Source organism: Jaculus jaculus, chromosome 15 (genome assembly GCF_020740685.1).
Source record: "Jaculus jaculus isolate mJacJac1 chromosome 15, mJacJac1.mat.Y.cur, whole genome shotgun sequence".
NCBI classification, from domain to species: domain Eukaryota; kingdom Metazoa; phylum Chordata; class Mammalia; order Rodentia; family Dipodidae; genus Jaculus; species Jaculus jaculus.
The window spans coordinates 49,550,054-49,568,255 of NC_059116.1; positions in this window are offsets into that span (position 1 = coordinate 49,550,054).

The following is an 18,202-nucleotide window of genomic DNA, read 5'->3' on the forward strand; positions in this document are numbered from 1 at the left end:
GAGGATTTTTGGCATTTTTATCAAATTATCAGGTGACTATAGATACCCAGACTTACATCTGGGTCCTCTATTTTGTTCCATTGATCAACATGTGCAAGAACCATGCTATTTTTGTTACTATGGTCTGTAATATAGGTTAAAGTCAGGTATGGTGATACCACCAGCCTTATTTTTGTTGTTCAATATTGTTTTAGATATTTGAGACCTTTTGTGATTCCAAATGAATTTTTGGATTGCTTTGTCTATTTCCATGAAGAATGCAATTGGAATTTTTTTAAAAATATTTTATTTATTTATTTGTGAGCGACAGAGACAGAGAGAAAGGCAGATAGAGGGAGAGAGAGAGAGAATGGGTGCGCCAGGGCTTCCAGCCTCTGCAAACGAACTCCAGATGTGTGTGCCCCCTTGTGCATCTGGCTAATGTGGGACCTGGGGAACCAAGCCTTGAACCAGGGTCCTTAGGCTTCACAGGCGAGCACTTAACCGCTAAGCCATCTCTCCAGCCCACAATTGGAATTTTGATGGGGATTGTAGTAAATATGTAGATTGCTTTTGGTAAGATTGCCATTTTCACAACATTGATTCTTCCTATCCAGGAACAAGGGATGTTTTTCCATTTCCTAGTGTCTTCTGCAATTTCTCGCTTGAGTGTTTTATAGTTTTCATTGTAGAGATCCTTTACTTCCTTGGTTGGATTTATTCCAAGGTACTTTATTTTCTTTGCTGCAATTGTGAATGGGAGTGATTCTCTGATTTCATACTCTGTGCATTTGTTGTTAGCATATATGAAGGCTACCGATTTCTGTGTATTTATTTTGTATCCTGCTACATGGCTGTAGGTTTTGATCAGCTCTAACAGTTTGCTAGTAGAGTCTTTAGGGTCCTTTATGTATAGAATCATGTCTTCTGCAAATAATGATAACTTGATCTCTTCCTTTCCAATTTGTATCCCTGTTATGTGTGTCTCTTGCCTTATTGCTATGGCTAAGACTTCCTGAACTATATTATATAAAAATGGGGACAGTGGACACCCTTGTCTTGTTCCTGATTTTAGTGGAAAAGCTTCCAGTTTTTCCTCATTTAGTGATATGGTAGCTGTAGGCTTGTCATAAAAAGCCTTTATTATATTGAGATATGTTCCTTCTATTCCGAGTCTCTGTAGTACTTTTATCATGAAGGGTTGTTGGATTTTGTCAAATGCTTTCTCTGCATCTAATGAAGTGATCATGTGATTTTTGTCCTTCAGTCTATTTATATAATATATTACATTTTATTGATTTGCATATGTCAAACCATCCCTGCATCTCTGGGATAAAGCCTACTTGGTCAGGCTGACTGATCTTTGTCATATATTATTGTGTTCTGTTAGCCAATATTTTGTTGAGAATTCTTTCATTTATGTTCACTAGAGAGATTGGTCTGTAATTTTCTGTATTTGTTCCTTCTTTGCCTGGTTTTTTATCATGGTGATGCTGGCTTCATAGAAGGAATTTGGTAGGATTCCTTTTTCTATTTTATGGAAAAGTTTAAGAAGCATTGTTGTCAGTTCTTCCATGAAGGTCTGGTAAAATTCACCAGAGTCCAACTGGGCCTCGACTTTTTTTAGTTGGGAGATTTTTGATAACTGCTTGGATCTCCATACTTGTTATAGGCCTTTTTAAGTGATTAATCTTGTCTTAAGGTAGGTCATATAAACCAAGGAAATCATCCATTTCTTTCAGATTTTCATACTTAGTGGAGTATATGTTTTTATAGTATGTCCCTATGATTTTTTTAATTTCTCTGATATGTGTTGTGATGTTGCCTTTTTTACCTCTAATTTTATTAACTTGTGTCCCTTCTCTCTTTCTTTTGGTCAGATTTGCTAAGGGATTATGAATCTGTTTATCCTTTCAAGAAGCAACCGTTTCATTGATTATTTGGATTTTTTTTCTATTTCATTAATTTATGCCCTAATCTTTATTATTTCTTCCCGTCTACTAATTTTTGGTTTACCTTGTTTTCTTTTTCCAAGGCTTTAAGGTGAAGCATTAGGTTGTTTACTTGAGGCACTTAAAGCTATACCTTTCCCTCTTAGGGACTGCCTTCATTGTGTCCCAAATGTTTTGGTATGTTGTATTCTCATTATGATTTGACTCTATGAATTTTTTGATTTCCTTCTTGATTTCTTCATTGACCCATTCATCATTTAGTAGAGTATTGTTTAATTTCCATGATTTTGTGTATGCTGTATAGCTTTTCTTGCTATTTATTTGTAGTTTGATTCCATTGTGGTCAGATAGAATGCAAGGAACTATTTGTTTTCCTGTACTTGTTCAGATTTGCTTTGTGTCCTAATATATGGTCTATTTTAGAGAATATTCCATGTGTCACTGAAAAGAATGTATATTTTGCACTATTTGGATGAAATGTCCTAGAGATATCTATTAAGTCCATTTCTTCTATGACCTCATTTAATCCAGATGCCTATTTATGTTTTGCCAGGATGACCTGTCAATTGATGAGAGTGGGGTGTTCAAGTCACCCACTACAAATGTGTTTGGTATTATCTGTGACCTTAGTTATAATAGTGTTTGTTTGATGAATTTGGGAGCCCTAATTTTAGGTGCATATATGTTTAGGATTGCAATGTCCTCCTATTGGAGTGTGCTTTTAATCAATATAAAGTGACCTTCCTTATCTTCCCTAACTAATGTTGGACTGAATTCTACCTTGTCAGATCTTAGGATAGCAAGCCTTGCTTGTTTTCTAGGCCCATTTGCTTGAAACACCGTTTTCCAACCTTTCACCTTAAGATAGTGTCCATTCTTTGTAGAAAGGTGAGTTTCGTGGAGGCAACAAATTGAAGGATCCTGTTTTTTTATATTTTTATTTTTGTATTAGTTTTTTGTGTTCAGCAAATACAGCCAGTTTGGTACCATTATTACACTCATTCATGTCCTACTCCCTCCCCATTGGCCCCTCCTTGTTGAGGTATACGGGTCGTGCATTGTGGAGTTAGCCCACAGTTATAAGTATGATAAACATCTCTGCATATCAGGACCCAACATATGGTTCTGACATTCTTTCCACCCCTCTTCCAAAAAATTTCCCTGAGCCATGCTGGGTTCGTTTTTGGTCTGCTTCAGCGATGAGGTATTGAGGGCCTCTGTGGCTCTGGCTCTTTCATTTGGTAGGAGTTGATTTTTCTCTGTGTTGGTCTCCTTCCCCGGTGTATCCAGTTCATCAGGAAAAGAGCACCCTTGCTTGTTTCACCAATTTTCCTTAGTTTCGGCCAAGGCCCTTTTGAGGTATGATGGGGTGGCTCTCTCCTTAACATCTGTATCAATCTGAAAAAGAGAAGCAGATTCTCCAACGGACAGTAAGTTAGCACCAGGACAAATGAGATAACCCTTACTTTTTTTTATATAGAGTTTAATAAGTGTAGGCCCTCTTGTAGCCCATGATTGATGGTAGCTTGATATTGGAGAGTGGGCTTATGTTTGGATATGGTTCTGACATGATTCTCAGCTCCAGCTATGGGTTCTGAGCCACTGAATACATCAGTTAGCCAAATCAAGAGCAGTTGGTTCCCCACCATGGCTGTGTGCCACTATTGCACTTGTGTGGGCATCACAACATGTTATTTGCTGCTAAGTAGGTTAGACCACGAGTTGCTTGGACAGATATTGGTCATTTCCCCTAGTTGCCCATGTAGCACCTTCTGGCACTAGACATGCTAACTGTCTGGGGACTGACTCTCTTGGCTTCCAGCCATGCCGTTCCATTTTATGTGTCAGCCGCATGTGGTGTCTTCAGCTATAGGGTCTTACCACTAACCTCTGGTGGGTCATCAAGTACTCTGACAGAAATCTGTCATTCTTTTAGGAAACCTTGTAGGTTTCTCTGATCAAAAGCTCACTGTGGATGATAGCACCATGCTGGTACTGGGAGTTACAGGTTAGTGCTCACTAATAAAATGAGGAAAAAGATAACTAATATATAAGAGTTAGAGAGATGAGAGAGAGAGAGGGAGAGGGTGGGGGGAGGGAATATGTAGAAGATTTAGGTTAGACTTGATCCTACCCTCTCCAGTGTCTTGTGTTTCAGGTGTTTCCTGCAAGGGCCTGGTGAAGGTTCAGCCATTTGGTCTGCCTTTTAGGAAGTAGAATTTTATGGTACCATTGCCATTTGGGTCTAGATTTGTGTTTCCCACCCCTTCAATGCCCTTCTCTCCCTCCCCATCCATCCTAGTGTCTAGTCCATGAGATGCTTGCTGGGTATGTATGGTATCTTGGGTAGATTCAGGTTAGGTGCTGTAGATGAGTGAGATTATGTGGTGAGTTTTTTCTGTGATTGGGTAAGTTCACTGAGAATGATCTGTTCCAGGTTCAACCATTTTTCCTCATATTTCTTTGTGTCATTTTTTCTTACTGCTGTATAGAATTCCATTGTGTAGATATACCACATCTTAGTTACCCATTCTTCTATTGATGGACATCTGGATTGATTCCAGCTCTTAGCTATTATGAATTTAGCCACTACAAACCTGGTTGAGCAAATCTCTCTGGCCTATGGTCTGAAGGTTGTAGGGTAGATGCACAGTAAGGGAATAACTGGGTCTGTTGGTATCTCTATAGTCAACTTTTTTGTGAGTCTTCATATTGCTTTCCAAAGTGGTTGTACCATCCTACATTCCCACCAACAGGGGATGAGTGTTCCTACTTCTCCACATCCTTGCCAACATTTATTTTTGTTTGATTTTTTTGATGTTTGCTATCCTTATTGGAATAAGGTGTAATCTCATAGTTGTTTTAATTTGCATTTCTCTGATGATTAGGGATGATGAACATTTTCTTAAGTGTGTGTTTGCCATTTGTAATTCTTCCTCTGTGAACTGCCTGTTCATCTCTTTGCCCCATTTTGTGAGTGGGGTGTTTGACTTCATACTGTTTAGATTTTTGAGTTCTTTGTAGATTCTAGAGATTAGGCCTCTATCAGTTGGATAACCTGCAAATATTTTCTCCCATTCTGTAGGTAATCTATTGGCTTTGCTTATTGTATGCTTGTCTGTAAAGAAACTCTTCAGATTCATGTGATCCCATTGGTTGAGTGACTGTTTAAGATTGTGAGCTACTGGGGTTTTGTTCAGGAAGTCTTTTTCCATTCCTATATCATGGAAAGTTACTTCCTAAATTTTCTTCCAGTAGTATTCAATTTTCTGGTCTTATATTGAGGTCTTTGATCCATTTGGATTTGAGTGTAGTGCATGGTGAAATGTGTGGATCAAGTTTCAGTTTCCTGCATGTGGTTATCCAGTTTGTCCAGCACCATTTGTTGAAGATGTTATCTTTTTTCCAATCTATATTGTTAGGGCCTTTGTCGAATATCAAGTAGCTATAGTTGCTTGACCCAAAATCTGGGTCGTCAAGTCTATTCCATTGGTCTATACTCCTGTTTTTATGCCAGTACCATGCTGTTTTTATTACTATGGTTTTGTAATATAGCTTTAGATCTGGTATGGTGATGCCACCAGAGGTATTTCTTTTGCTGAGGATATGTTTGGATATGCAAGGCTTTCTGCCTTTCCATATGAAATTTGAGATCATTTTTTCTATCTCTGTGAAGAATACTGTAGGGATTTTAATTGGAATTGCATTAAATATATATATTGCCTTTGGTAGGATTGTCATCTTCACAATATTAATTCTGCCTATTCAGGAGCATGGAAGGTCTTTCCATCTTCTCAAGTCCTCCTCAATTTCTTTTTTGAGTGTTTTTATGTTTTCATTGTATAGATCTTTCATTTCCTTGGTTAACGTTATTCCAAGGTATTTTATTTTATTTTTGTTGCTATTGAAAATGGGACTATGTCCCTTATTTCTTTCTCTGTATCTTTGTCATTTGCATATAGAAATGCTACTGATTTTTGTGCATTGATTTTGTATCCTTCAACTTTGCTACAGGAGTTAATCACCTTCAGGAGTTTTGGGATGGAGTCTCTCGGGTCTTTTACATATATAATCATGTCATCAGCGAATAGAGCTAACTTAACTTCTTCCTTTCCAAATTGTATCCCTTTTATTTCCTTCTCCTGTGTTATTGCTTGAGCTATGACTTCCAGTACTATATTGAAAAGCAGAGGTGAGAGAGGACAACCCTGTCTTATTCCTGATCTTAATGGGAATTCCTCCAGTCTCTCTCCATTAAGTATTATTTGGGCCTTTGGAGCTTTGTATATTGCCTTTATTATGTTAAGATATGAACCAACCATGCCAATTCTCTCCAATGTTTTGATCATGAAGTGATGTTGTATCTTGTCAAAGGCCTTTCTGCATCTATCGAAATGATCATGTTTTTTTTTTTGTTGTTGTTTAACCTTGTTTATGTGGTGTATTACATTGACAGATTTCCATATGTTGAACCACTCTTGTGTTCCTGGAATGAATCCCACTTGGCCAAGGTGGATAATGCTTTTGATGTGTTGTTGGATTCGGTTTGTGAGGATTTTGTACAGGTTCTTTGCTTAATTTAAGTTCATTAGGGAAATAGGCCGGTAGTTTTCTTTTTTTGTGGCATCTCTGCCTGGTTTTCAAATTAGGGTGATACTAGCTTCATAAAAGGAGTTGGGTAGCTTTTCCTGTTCTTCAATTTTGTGGCACCGTTTTAGGAAGATTGGTTTGAGTTCTTCCATGAAGGTTTAATAGAATTCAGCTGAGAAGCCATCTGGTCCTGGACTCTTCTTTTTGGGGAGGTTTTTTTTTTTTTTTTTTATTACTTTTTCAATCTCCATGAGTGTGATGGGTTCATTGAGGTGATTAATCTGCTCTGAGTTTAGCTTTGATAGATGGTATGTATCCAGGAATTTATACATCTCCTCCACATTATCCAGTTTTGTGGAGTAGAGGTTTTTGAAATAAGTCTTGATTCTCCCAATTTCACTTATGTCTATTGTGATCTCTCCTTTTTCATTTTGAATTTTGTTAATTTGAAGCTTCTCCTTTTTTTGTTTGATCAAATTGGCCAGGGTTTTGTCAATCTTGTTTATTTTTTCAAAGAACCAGCTCTTTGTTTTGTCAATTGTCTTAATTGTTTCCTTAGTTTCCAATTCATTAATTTCTGCTATAATTTTAATTATTTGTTTCCTTCTGGAGCTCTTTGTGTTGGATTTTTCTTGTTTTTCCAGTGCCTTTAGGTGGATGGTTAGGTTGTTGATTTGGGATCTTTCTTTCTTTATCATGAAGGCATTGAGTGCTATGAATTTTCCCCTGAGGACTGCCTTCACTGTGTCCCATAAGTTTTGGTATGATGTGTTCTCATTGTCATTCAATTCCAGGAATTTTGCAATTTCATCCACTATCCATTTATTGTTTAAAAGTGTGCTGTTCAGTTTCCAGGTGACGTTGGGATTCTTGGTGGGTCTTTTGTTGTTGATTTCTAGCAATATAGCTTTGTGATCTGATATCATGTCAGTTTTCCTAAATATGTGGAGGCAGTCTTTGTGACCCATTATATGGTCTATTTGAGAGAATGTTCCATGGGCTGCTGAGAAGAATGTGCAGTCTGGATTTGGGATGGGATGTTCTGTAGATGTCTGTTAGGTCTAAGAGATCTATGATTTTGTTGAGCTCTCTTACTTCCCTGTTGAGTTTCTGTTTGGATGATCTGTCTATTACTGATAATGGTGTATTGAAGTCCCCAGCTATGATGGTGTTGGTGGTTATTTCTGTTTTATTGAAGTAGGTTTTGTTTTATGAACTGTGGTGCCCCTGTGTTTGGTGCATACAGATTTATGATTGTAATATCCTCTTGATGGATCATTCCCTTGATAAGTAGGAAGTAGCCTTCTTTGTCTTTTTTGATTATTTTTGGTTTGAAGTCTATTTTATCCAATATTATTGTAGTTACACCTGCTTGTTTCTTATTCCCATTTGCTTAGAATATTGTTTTCCACCCTTTCACCCTGAGGAGGTGTCTGTCTTTAGTGGTGAGGTGGGTTTCTTGAAGGCAACAGATTGAGGGGTCTAATTTTTTGATCCATCCTGTTAGCTTGTGTCTCTTGATGGGTGAATTAAGGCTATTAATATTTAGGGTAATGACTGTGAGATTTGATTTGATCCCTACCATATAGTGCTGGTAGATGTGTGTTGGTGTTTTCATGGGTTTTGAAGTTTTTGTGCCTACTCTGAGTTTGGTTATTGTGATCTGCTTCTTGTAGGTATTTGAATTTGATTATTTGATTCTTCTGTGTGGGGAATTTCCTGAAATACTCTCTAGGTTTGGTTTTGTGTTCATATAATTGTAAAGCTGAGTTTTGTCACAGAAAGTTTTTCTTTCACCATATATTATGAGGGACACTTTTGCCAGGTAGAGTAGTTTGGGTTGGAAGCCATAGGTTCTTAGACTTTGCAGAGTTTCATTCCAGGCACTTCTGGCTTTCAGGGTTTTCACTGAGAAGTCTGAGGTAATTATGATGGGGTTACCTTTGAAAGTGCTGTGCTGTTTTTCCCTAGCTGCTTTTAGGATTTTCTCTTTGGTGTCAATGTTTAGAGTCTTAATGACAATATATCTTGGAGAGTTTCTCCTTTGGTCCAGTCTGTTTGGCATTCTGTTGGCTTCTTGTATCTTGATGGGCCTTTCTTTTAAGAGACTGGGGAAGTTTTCTTCAATTATTTTGTTAAATAAGTTCTTCATGCCTTTGGTCTGAATTTCTTCTCCTTTTGGTATTCCAGTGATCCTGATATTAGGATGTTTAAGTGTATCCCACAATTCCCTTATGCTCTGTTCACAGGAACTTTTGAAGTTACTGAAATTTTTGAACTCTCGAACTGTTTCTTCTATCTTGTCTTCCAGATCAGAGTTTCTATCCTCCACTTCATTGACTCTATTCTTGAGAGCCTCTAGACTAGAGTTTTGGACTTGTTCAATTAAAGTTTGCATTTTTGACTACTTTCCTATGTATCATTTCCATTGCTCTGTCAAGCTCCCTTTTCACATCATTTTCTGATATTCTTGATGATTCTTGGAATTCATCCCTGCATTTCTTATGTCTTCATTTATTATGGCCAGCTGATTTTTAAGGTCCTCTTTTTTTTCACTCTCCCTCAAAACTGTTACCTCTCTTTGAACTCCTTCCATTCTCATCAATTTATTCTAGCTTAGTGATGGCAGCATCCACAGGATTATCAGTCCTTTGTTGCTTTCCTGCAAGTTCTACCAGTAGGTTGGTCAGAGTTACATTGGTCATTGCTTCAATTTGATGTTGTGATCCTAATGACTCTTCTATGTTTTGGTTAGATGTATTCATTGTAGGACTGGGTGATCTAACTGGGTTTTCTTGCATTTGATTTTTCATTTTATTTCTTTTGCACTGTGGTCTGCCCATGACAGTGTATGGGCAGGTAGGTTGGTGGATCAGCCTGGGCTCTAGCACAATGGGAATCTGAGGCAGCCTGGGGCAGTTGCCAAGCAGCCTGTGCTTTGGCTCCCACTTGCCAAAGCTGCCTATCTACTGCCTGGCAGGGGTGCCAAAGTTGCCTGAATTCTTAAGCGGTGATGCACCAAAGCTGCCTGCATTTGAGCTAGGAGGCACACTGAGGTACCAAGCCCTGCAACAGCCCAAACTCTTGCTGGGAACACTGGGACCCGGAAGCAGTCTACACTCCCCTGCCACAGGAGAATGGGGGATCGCCCACGTGGAAGATAGGTAGGGATGGCACCTGAGCTGGCTCAAGTGAGAGAAACACTCTGGGCTTGTGTTGCATTTGCTGTGAGACTGGAGCTCGCTGAACATGCACTGGCAGGAGCAGTAATGTGGGCAAGTGAGCAGAGAAGTTTAAGCTTCTGCTCACAGGGATCGATCTGCGCGCAATCGGCGCACAATCAGAGCACGGTGGCGGGGCACAGTGGGAGGGGTGGTCTACCCACCCACAAGGGGATCTGCGGTTCCCTGATTCCCACCCCCGGGGCCTCCCACTGACAAGAAGATCCAGAAAACCCTTCATGTCTTGCCTTTCTTTCCCCGGGATTTGCAGTGCAGCTAGGCAGTCGCCATCTTGGCTAGAATTAGATCCTGCTTTTTTTAAAAAAATGTTTCCTTTTGTAATATTTTTATTTATTTATTTACCTAAGAGTGACAGACAGAGAAAGAGGGAGAGATATAGAGAGAGAATGGGCACACCGGGGCCTCCAGCCACTGCAAATGAACTGCAGATGCGTGCACCCCCTTATGCATCTGGCTAACATGGGTCCTGGAGAATCAAGCCTTGAACCGGGGTCCTTAGGCTTCACAGGCAAGCACTTAACTGCTAAGCCATCTCTCCAGCCTGGATACTGCTTTTTAACCCAGTCTGCAAACCTATGTTTTTTGGTTGGGGCATTGAGGCCGTTGATAAGGTGTGTATTTATTTTTGCCGTTTTTTGTAGTTCTTCCGATTTTACCTTTGCTCTCTTGTGTTAACTAGTATTTGAGTATTGTTTGTTTTTTCCAGGTTCCTTATATGTGTGCTTTTCTTTCTCTTCAGCATGGAGGATTCTTTCCAGTATTTTCTGTAGAGCTGGTTTTGTCTTCAAATATTCCTTTAGCCTGCTTTTGTTGTAGAATGTCCTTATTTCTCCATCTATTTGAATGGATAGCTTTACAGGATAAAGTAACCTTGGTTGACAGTTGTTATCATTCAGAACTTGGAATACATCACTCTAAGCCCTTCTGGCTTTTAAAGTTTTTAAAGTTTAAAGTTTGTGTTGCTGTGATCCTGAGTTTTCTCTAACTTGGTTTTTCTCTCCAACTGCTTTCAATATTTTTCCTCTGGTTTGAATGTTTTCCAGTTTAATTATAATATGGTGAGGAGAGTTTCTTTCCAGGTTTTGTCTGGTTGGTGTTCTAAAGGACTCCTGTATCTGCATTGGCACCTCTTTCCCAATTTGGAGGAAGTCTTCTTCTATGATTTTGTTGAAAATGCCTACTATGCCTTTGGAGTGAAATTCTTCTCCTCCTACTATACCCTGAATTCTTATGTTTGATCTTTTCATGGTGTCCTGAATATCTTGAATTCCCATTCATACTTTCCTTATTAGTTTGTCTTTGTTGGGCTGTATTAGATCTGCCACCTGGTCTTCTAATTTAGATATTCTGTTCTTTCCTTCATCTATTGTACTAGTGAGATTTTCTATAGAGTTTTATTTCATTAACTGCATCCTTCACTGCTAGTAATTCTGACTGGTTTTTATTATTCCTATTTCCTTATTTATGTCTTGCATTGACTGCTTTATTTCATTAAGTTGGTGTCCCGTACCTTCTTTGATTCCTTTGATTTCCTCTTGGACTTCTTAGAGCATATTTATAATTATTCTTTTGAAATCTTTCTAAGTCATTTCCTCTAACTCATTCTCACTAGAGGTCCTTTCTGATTCATTAATACTTTTTGGTGAATTTATATTGTCTTGACTTTTGGTGTTTCTTGTGTTATAATGTATATATATTTGCATCTTGGATTAATTTAATTTTTGGATTTTCTAGTTAGCTACAGTATTATTAGATATATCAATCAATCTGATGTTATATATCTTTAGGGTAGGAGCTTAAGGGGCTAGGTGTGGACTTTGATGACTTTTGAGTCTCCCCACTGGTCTTTGCTTTCTGAGAAAAGAAATTCCTCTAACCCAAAGTGAGAGTAACATTAACATATGGGCATAAAATAAGTCTTTAAAGGGCAGTTTGTGATTTGGCTTTTTGATGCTGAAATGTAGCTCTTTACATTTTCCTTATTAGAAATGACATGCACATATTTCCCCCAAAGTATAGGATGCCTTTCACTTTGTCTTTTGATGCACAACATTTTCATGTTTGCTACAATTTCATTGGTCTAGCACTGCTTCTGTTGTCTGTGTTCCTGTTGTCTTGTCTTAGAATCACCACCAACTCCAATGTCAGTAAGTGCATTCAAATATATTCCTGCAGGAGTTTTACAGCTTTAGGCCTTACATGTAGCACTTAGGTTGAGTTAGTTTATGTTTATGTTATAAGGTATGTAAAGGCATTGTTCTCTCCTCCAGGGGTGGAATTGGCATCATTGTTGAAAATCTTTTGGTCTTTTATTGAGTTTATTTGCCAGCTCTCTGTTGTATATGGTATTTTTTTCCAATTTATTTCTTTTTTTTCCCAGAAATTAGAAATTTATTATAAACATTCCCAGATTGGAAACTGATTTTGTGTGAGGACTCTTTGAAACTTTTGGAACTGTATGTAAGATAAGCTTATTACAATGTATTTCACTCTCTAACGCTGCAAGTTACATTTAACAAAGGAAGTCAAAATTGCTTCATAGAAAACCAGTGACCATAAAAATATCTGACACAAAACTAAAACAAACCCAACCAACATATAGATTCTGCAAAGTATTAATTCTCCAATTTAAAATAAATGGTCTCCTACTTAATTGTTATTATTCTCTCTCTCCCTCTGTGTCTGTGTGTGTGGTTCTGGGGATTGGACCTGGAACTTTCCATTTGCTGGGTAAAAGTTCTATCACTGGGCTGTCTTCTCAGCCCATCTATATGATAATTGTCAAAATGGAGTAGATTGATTCCTTTCACTTTCTCAAAATTGCTCTATTTTTTCCCCTTTCTATAATAATTGCAGAATACTTGTCAAAAAGTCTTGCTGAGGTTCTGATAGAATTTGCATTAGCCCTACATGTTCTCTTAAGGAAACTGACATCTTAACATTGCATTTTCTGATTTGTGTGCATGTTGACTTATTAAGATCTTTGATTTTTCATTAGTACTTTGCAATATTATCATAAAAGACTATGCATGTATATTTCATTAGTGTTTATTTGGCTTGTTTAGATTAATATTTTCTTAAATCAATTATAAACAGTACTGTATTTTTTTTTTTTTTTGAGGTAGGGTTTCACTCTAGCTCAGGCTGAGCTGGAATTCACTATGTAGTCTCAGGGTGGCCTCGAACTCACAGTGATCTTCCTACCTCTACCTCCCAAGTGCTGGGATTAAAGGCATGTGCCACCACGCCCGGCTTTGTATTAATATTGTTGACTGGTATAGAGCATTTTTCCATATCTTTATTGGCCATTTCTCTTTGGGAAAAGCCTGTTTAAACCTTTTGTCTTTAACAAGTGGTTTGCCTTTGCGGTTACATCCTGAGATTTTTCATAACTTCAGGTACAAGCTCCTTATGAGACAAATAATTAGCCAATATTCTGTATTCTGTCCTCTTCTATGGAATGGCACTCCTTGTGGTTTGTTTCCTCACCGTGGTGCTGGAACTCCCATTGTATTCCTATTAGTATCCTTTGAAGAACAGCTCTTAAGCTGTGATAAAGTACAACCTTTACTTTCATTTAAAAAAAAATTTACTGGCATTTTTGGTTTTATATCAGAGAAACTATTGCTTAATTCAAGGTCCTGAGGATTTTTTTTCTTTTCAAGGACTCTGTAAGAGCTGAGGGTGTAGCTCAGTAGGTAGTGGGTAGATGCTATCCTGGCATGCACAAAGCCCTGCATGGACCTGGTGTAGTTGCACATGCCTATTATCCCAGCACTCCAGAAGCAGGAGGATCAGATATTCAAGGATGATCCTTCTCCTTCAGCCCACATGGGTACACATGAGCCAGCAGTGTGATGAGGTCCTGATGGAGACAAGCACTATGATTCCCTTTGGAATCTTTCCCTTATCCCACATTACAATTCTAAACATATAGCTACCAAACACAAGGACATCTAAGTTTATAAAACAAAATCTACTAAACATAAAGTCAAAGATAAATCCCAACACAATATTAGTGGTTGGCCTCAATAACCCACTATCACCTATACACAGACCATCTAGACATAAAATTAACAGAGAAACAATGGAGTTAAATGACAATAGATCAAATGAACCTAGTAGACATTCTATCCAAACATTACAGAATTCACCTTCTCAGCAGCCCATGTAACTGTCTTTAAAGTAGATCAAATATTAGGACACAAAGTAAGTCCCAACAAATTTAGGAAAATTGAAATAACCATATTTTATCTAATAACACTATAAGTTATATTACAAAGCCATAGTAATGATACAAAACAGACACATAGGTCAATGAAACAGAATAAAAGATCCAAGTATAAGTCTGTGGTGTAACTTCAGGTGTAAGTCCAATCAGCCATTTGATAGTTGACACAGGCTAAAAGCACACATAGAGGAAAAGGACACTTCAACAGATGGTGATAGGAATATTGGATATCTGCATATCAAAGGATGAACCTAGAACTTTCTCTCTCACCATGCAAAAAAAGTCAACTCCAACTGCATCAAGGACCTCAGTATAAAAGCTGAATCCCTGAAATCACTAGAGGAAAAAGGAGAAGATATAGTCAGAGAAAAGGATTTTCTGTATAGGACCATGGTAGGCCCAAAAGTAAGGCAAGCAACAAATGAGATCTCATCAGACCAAAAAGCTATTGTATAGCTAAGGATAGTGCCAAGTCAAGAGACAATCTACAGAATGGGAGAAAATCTTCTCCAGCTATACATCTGACAGAGGACTAATATCTAGACTAAAAAGGACAACAACAACAACAAAACCTAAATAAAAAGTCAATTTATTAAAAAACTGGGCCATGGAACAGAATTCTCAAACTCAAATGGCCAATAAATATTTTTAAAAGTGTTCAGTATTGTTAATTTTCAGGGAAACACAAATTAAAACTATTGTGAGATTACATTTCACCACCATCAGAAGGGCTAGTATCAAAAAGTCAAATTAAAACAAATGGTGGTGAGGGTGTGGGGAAAGTGGAACCCTTATTCACCATTGATGGAAGTGTAAACTAGTTGGGGACTCTATGGAAATCAGTGTGGAGGTTTCTCAGAGATAAAATAGAACTTCCATATGTCCCAGCTATATGGGCATCTACTCTAAAGGACTTTATATGTTACTACAGAGATACTTGCTCATCCATGTTCATTGCTGCTCTATTCTCAATGGCTATGAAATGGAATCAGCCTAGGTACCCATTAATTGATGAACAGATAATGACAATGGAGTTTTATTCAGCTTTAAGGAAAAATAAGATTATGAAATTCACAGGAAAATGGATGGATACAGAAAGTATACTCAGGGAGGTAACCCAGACTCAGAAAGACAAATCTATATGTTCTCTCATATGTGGATCTATATTTGTATATAATTTGGAGAGTCATTAGTATAGGCCAAGAAGTTAGAAAGGAACCACAAGGGAGGAGAAGGAGGGAAGGCTTAAGGTGGGGCGCAGTAGAGATGTAAGTAGAGGGACAGAATACTGGGAATGGAAAGGTCTAAGTGGGGTCAGGGAACAGAAATAGAGAAAGGGGTAGGGAAGGGTTACCCTAAAGACATTGATTAAGCCATATGAACACCTACTTTTTGGTTAATTAAAAATATATAATTGAAAAAAGATTTGGCAGAAGTACGCTGTGGGAATAGATAATGCTACACCCAGAAGCTATTGGTTGTTATAGTACAATCCCAGTCCTGGGGATGGGATACCTCTCAGTGAGTTTCTGAAGGCCAGGGAGTCTCCTGAGGTTCTCCCAAACAATAAAGGCTATTGCCAAGCTCTTGATTACCCACCAGAACTAGAGGGTAAGACCCTACTGCTGTAAACACCAACATGCTTCCTCTACAGAACTGAGAACTCAAGCTGGGACTGAGCTGGAAGCCTCCTTGCTGCGGGATAGCTGTCATAGTGTTGGAAAATATTATGCCGGCTGCTGGGGGAGAAAAGATATCATAGTTTTAACCAGCAATGGACCCTGAGAGCTACACAACCAACAAGCCAGCCAGGAAACATGTGCCTACTGGTGCCAACAGTGGCATGACTGTCAGGTGAGTAACCAAATGCTCTCTGATTAGATTTGAGGCCTGCTCCATGGAGGGAATTCATGGCTGGTACTTAAAGCCTAGTCAAAAACCTATGGTTTTGAAGGTCATAGGCCCTGTATTACTGGTGTTTGGCTAAATGGATATGTTGTACTCATCATATTACTCTCTACATATTTATGTTTATGGCCATAGATTAGTGCTGCTTTCACTATTATTGGTCAAAGAATCTTCTTTTTACAGTAGTGACTGATGGGGAGACTCAATATTCACCAAATTGCTGAGATGTAACTATTGAGTACTCAGCACTAAATGAAATATCTACAGCAGACCTACCAAGGCTCAGGGAACACTGTGGAAGAGGTGGTCTCCAAAGAATGTAAAAGTCAGAGGATGAGAAGTGCTTTGGACACAAAGTGTCTATGGCAGTCATGACCTCTCAGCAGCTGCCGTTATCTGCATAATACTGGGTCCATCAACATATTCTCACAGATAATAGAGGGAAACAAAAAGATTTCAAGGGGAACAGTGGTTGACTTAGCTCTTAGATTTGGTTCCTTGATCTTTTTTTTTTTTGTGTGTGTGTGTGTGCACATGGTATGATACAGGCATTTGACTTTGTTCTTGCACATGCAGATAATCAGTTCCCCCAACACTGCTAGTTGAAGATGATTCCATTTAATATTCTTGGTACTCTTAAAAATCAATTGATGACATTATAGAGTATTTCAGGACTATCAGTTCTATTAATTTAATCTGTTCTTCCACTAGTCCAACACTGTCTTGGTTACTTTGTATGAAAACTTTACATCAGGGAGCAGCAGCACTACTTTGCTCTTCAGCAGTTTTAGCTACTCTGTGTCCCATGATTTTCTATATTAATTTTAGACTGTTTGTCAACCTTCCTGTTATCAGTGGCCATGAGCCAAGTCACCAGTGAGCCTGACAAGGACAGTTAGGCTTAGGAGTGCCAGGTGACACAAAGAAATGAAACCAAACCTTATCACACACAAAAAACATCAAAGGACTCAGGAAGGTTAGGGATACCTATGAGAGGCTGTTAGGGGGTAGGGATATAAGACCTGTGGGACTATGTCATGGTGTGAACCTTTAGTCATTGCCACAGGGTTACAGCTTGGTTCCTTAAAAAAAAAAAAATCTCAGTTTCAACAGGAAAAAAAGTTCACTTTCCAATTAAATTACTAGTAGTTTAAAAACACTAACATTTGTGGGCTTTGTCTGATTATGATGTGCTTACCCTAACTTTACAACTATGTTTAAAAAATATTTTTATTTACTTGGGAGACAGAGATAGAGGTAGAGAGAATAGGCACACTAGGGCCTCCTGCCACTGAAAATATACTCCAGTTGCAAGGACTACTTTGTGCATCTGGCTTCACATGGGTACTGGGGAATCGAACCTGGATTGTTTGGCTTTGTAGGCAAGTGCCTTAATTGCTGAACCATCATCTCTCCAGCCTGACTACTATATTGTTATGGCAACTTTTTTTTTGTATGTGTGAGATGTGTGGTGTACACATGTATATGTAGAAGTGTGCACCTTATGCATATGTGTGTGTGGCCAGATAAGCTCATGTGTCCTCTTGGCACCTATCTGAGTATTTTCTTGACAAGAGGGTCTCTCCTGTAACCCAGAGCTCCTGGGGTTACAGATGTGTGTGGCTACACACAGTTGTTTACATGTCTCCTGGGGAGTTGAAATTGGCAGTCTCTGGCCTAAGAAGCCCTCATGCTTAAGAGGCAAGTGCTCTTCACTGCTATGCCATCTCCCTAGTACTATCTACTACCATACTCAGTTACAGCAGCTTCAGAGCAATTTGGGAAGCAAAGTAATTTTTATCTCCATGTCTTAGCTATTGATTTCCATCTATAATCACTTTCTACAGAATCTTTGTGGGAATATTTTACTTCATGAATCTACAGATGAATTTGTGGGAAACTGGCATGTTAACATTATGGAATCTTTCAGTCAGTGAGATATATTTATCGTATTGTTCTGTATTTTTTCTCAGCAGTTTTGTAGTTTTCAAGGCATAAGGTCTTGCATAATTTTCTATTTGACTTCTTAGTGACATATTTAAAATTGTGTTTATTGCTAATGTACAAACGCAATTGAGTTTTGTATACATGCCTCATAGACTGTAAACAGTTCCCATAAATAAAGCAAATTCTTGGCAATCTTCAAGAAATCAAAGACTGGAAGAAGTGCCATGTGACTGGAAATCAGCCAAACTTCCCAAACGACTAAAGAAATAACTTTGTAGAAACCTCTTGTACTTACCAATTCAGACACTAATTTCTTTCATCTTCTTTCAATATGTTAACTGCAGAATTAAACT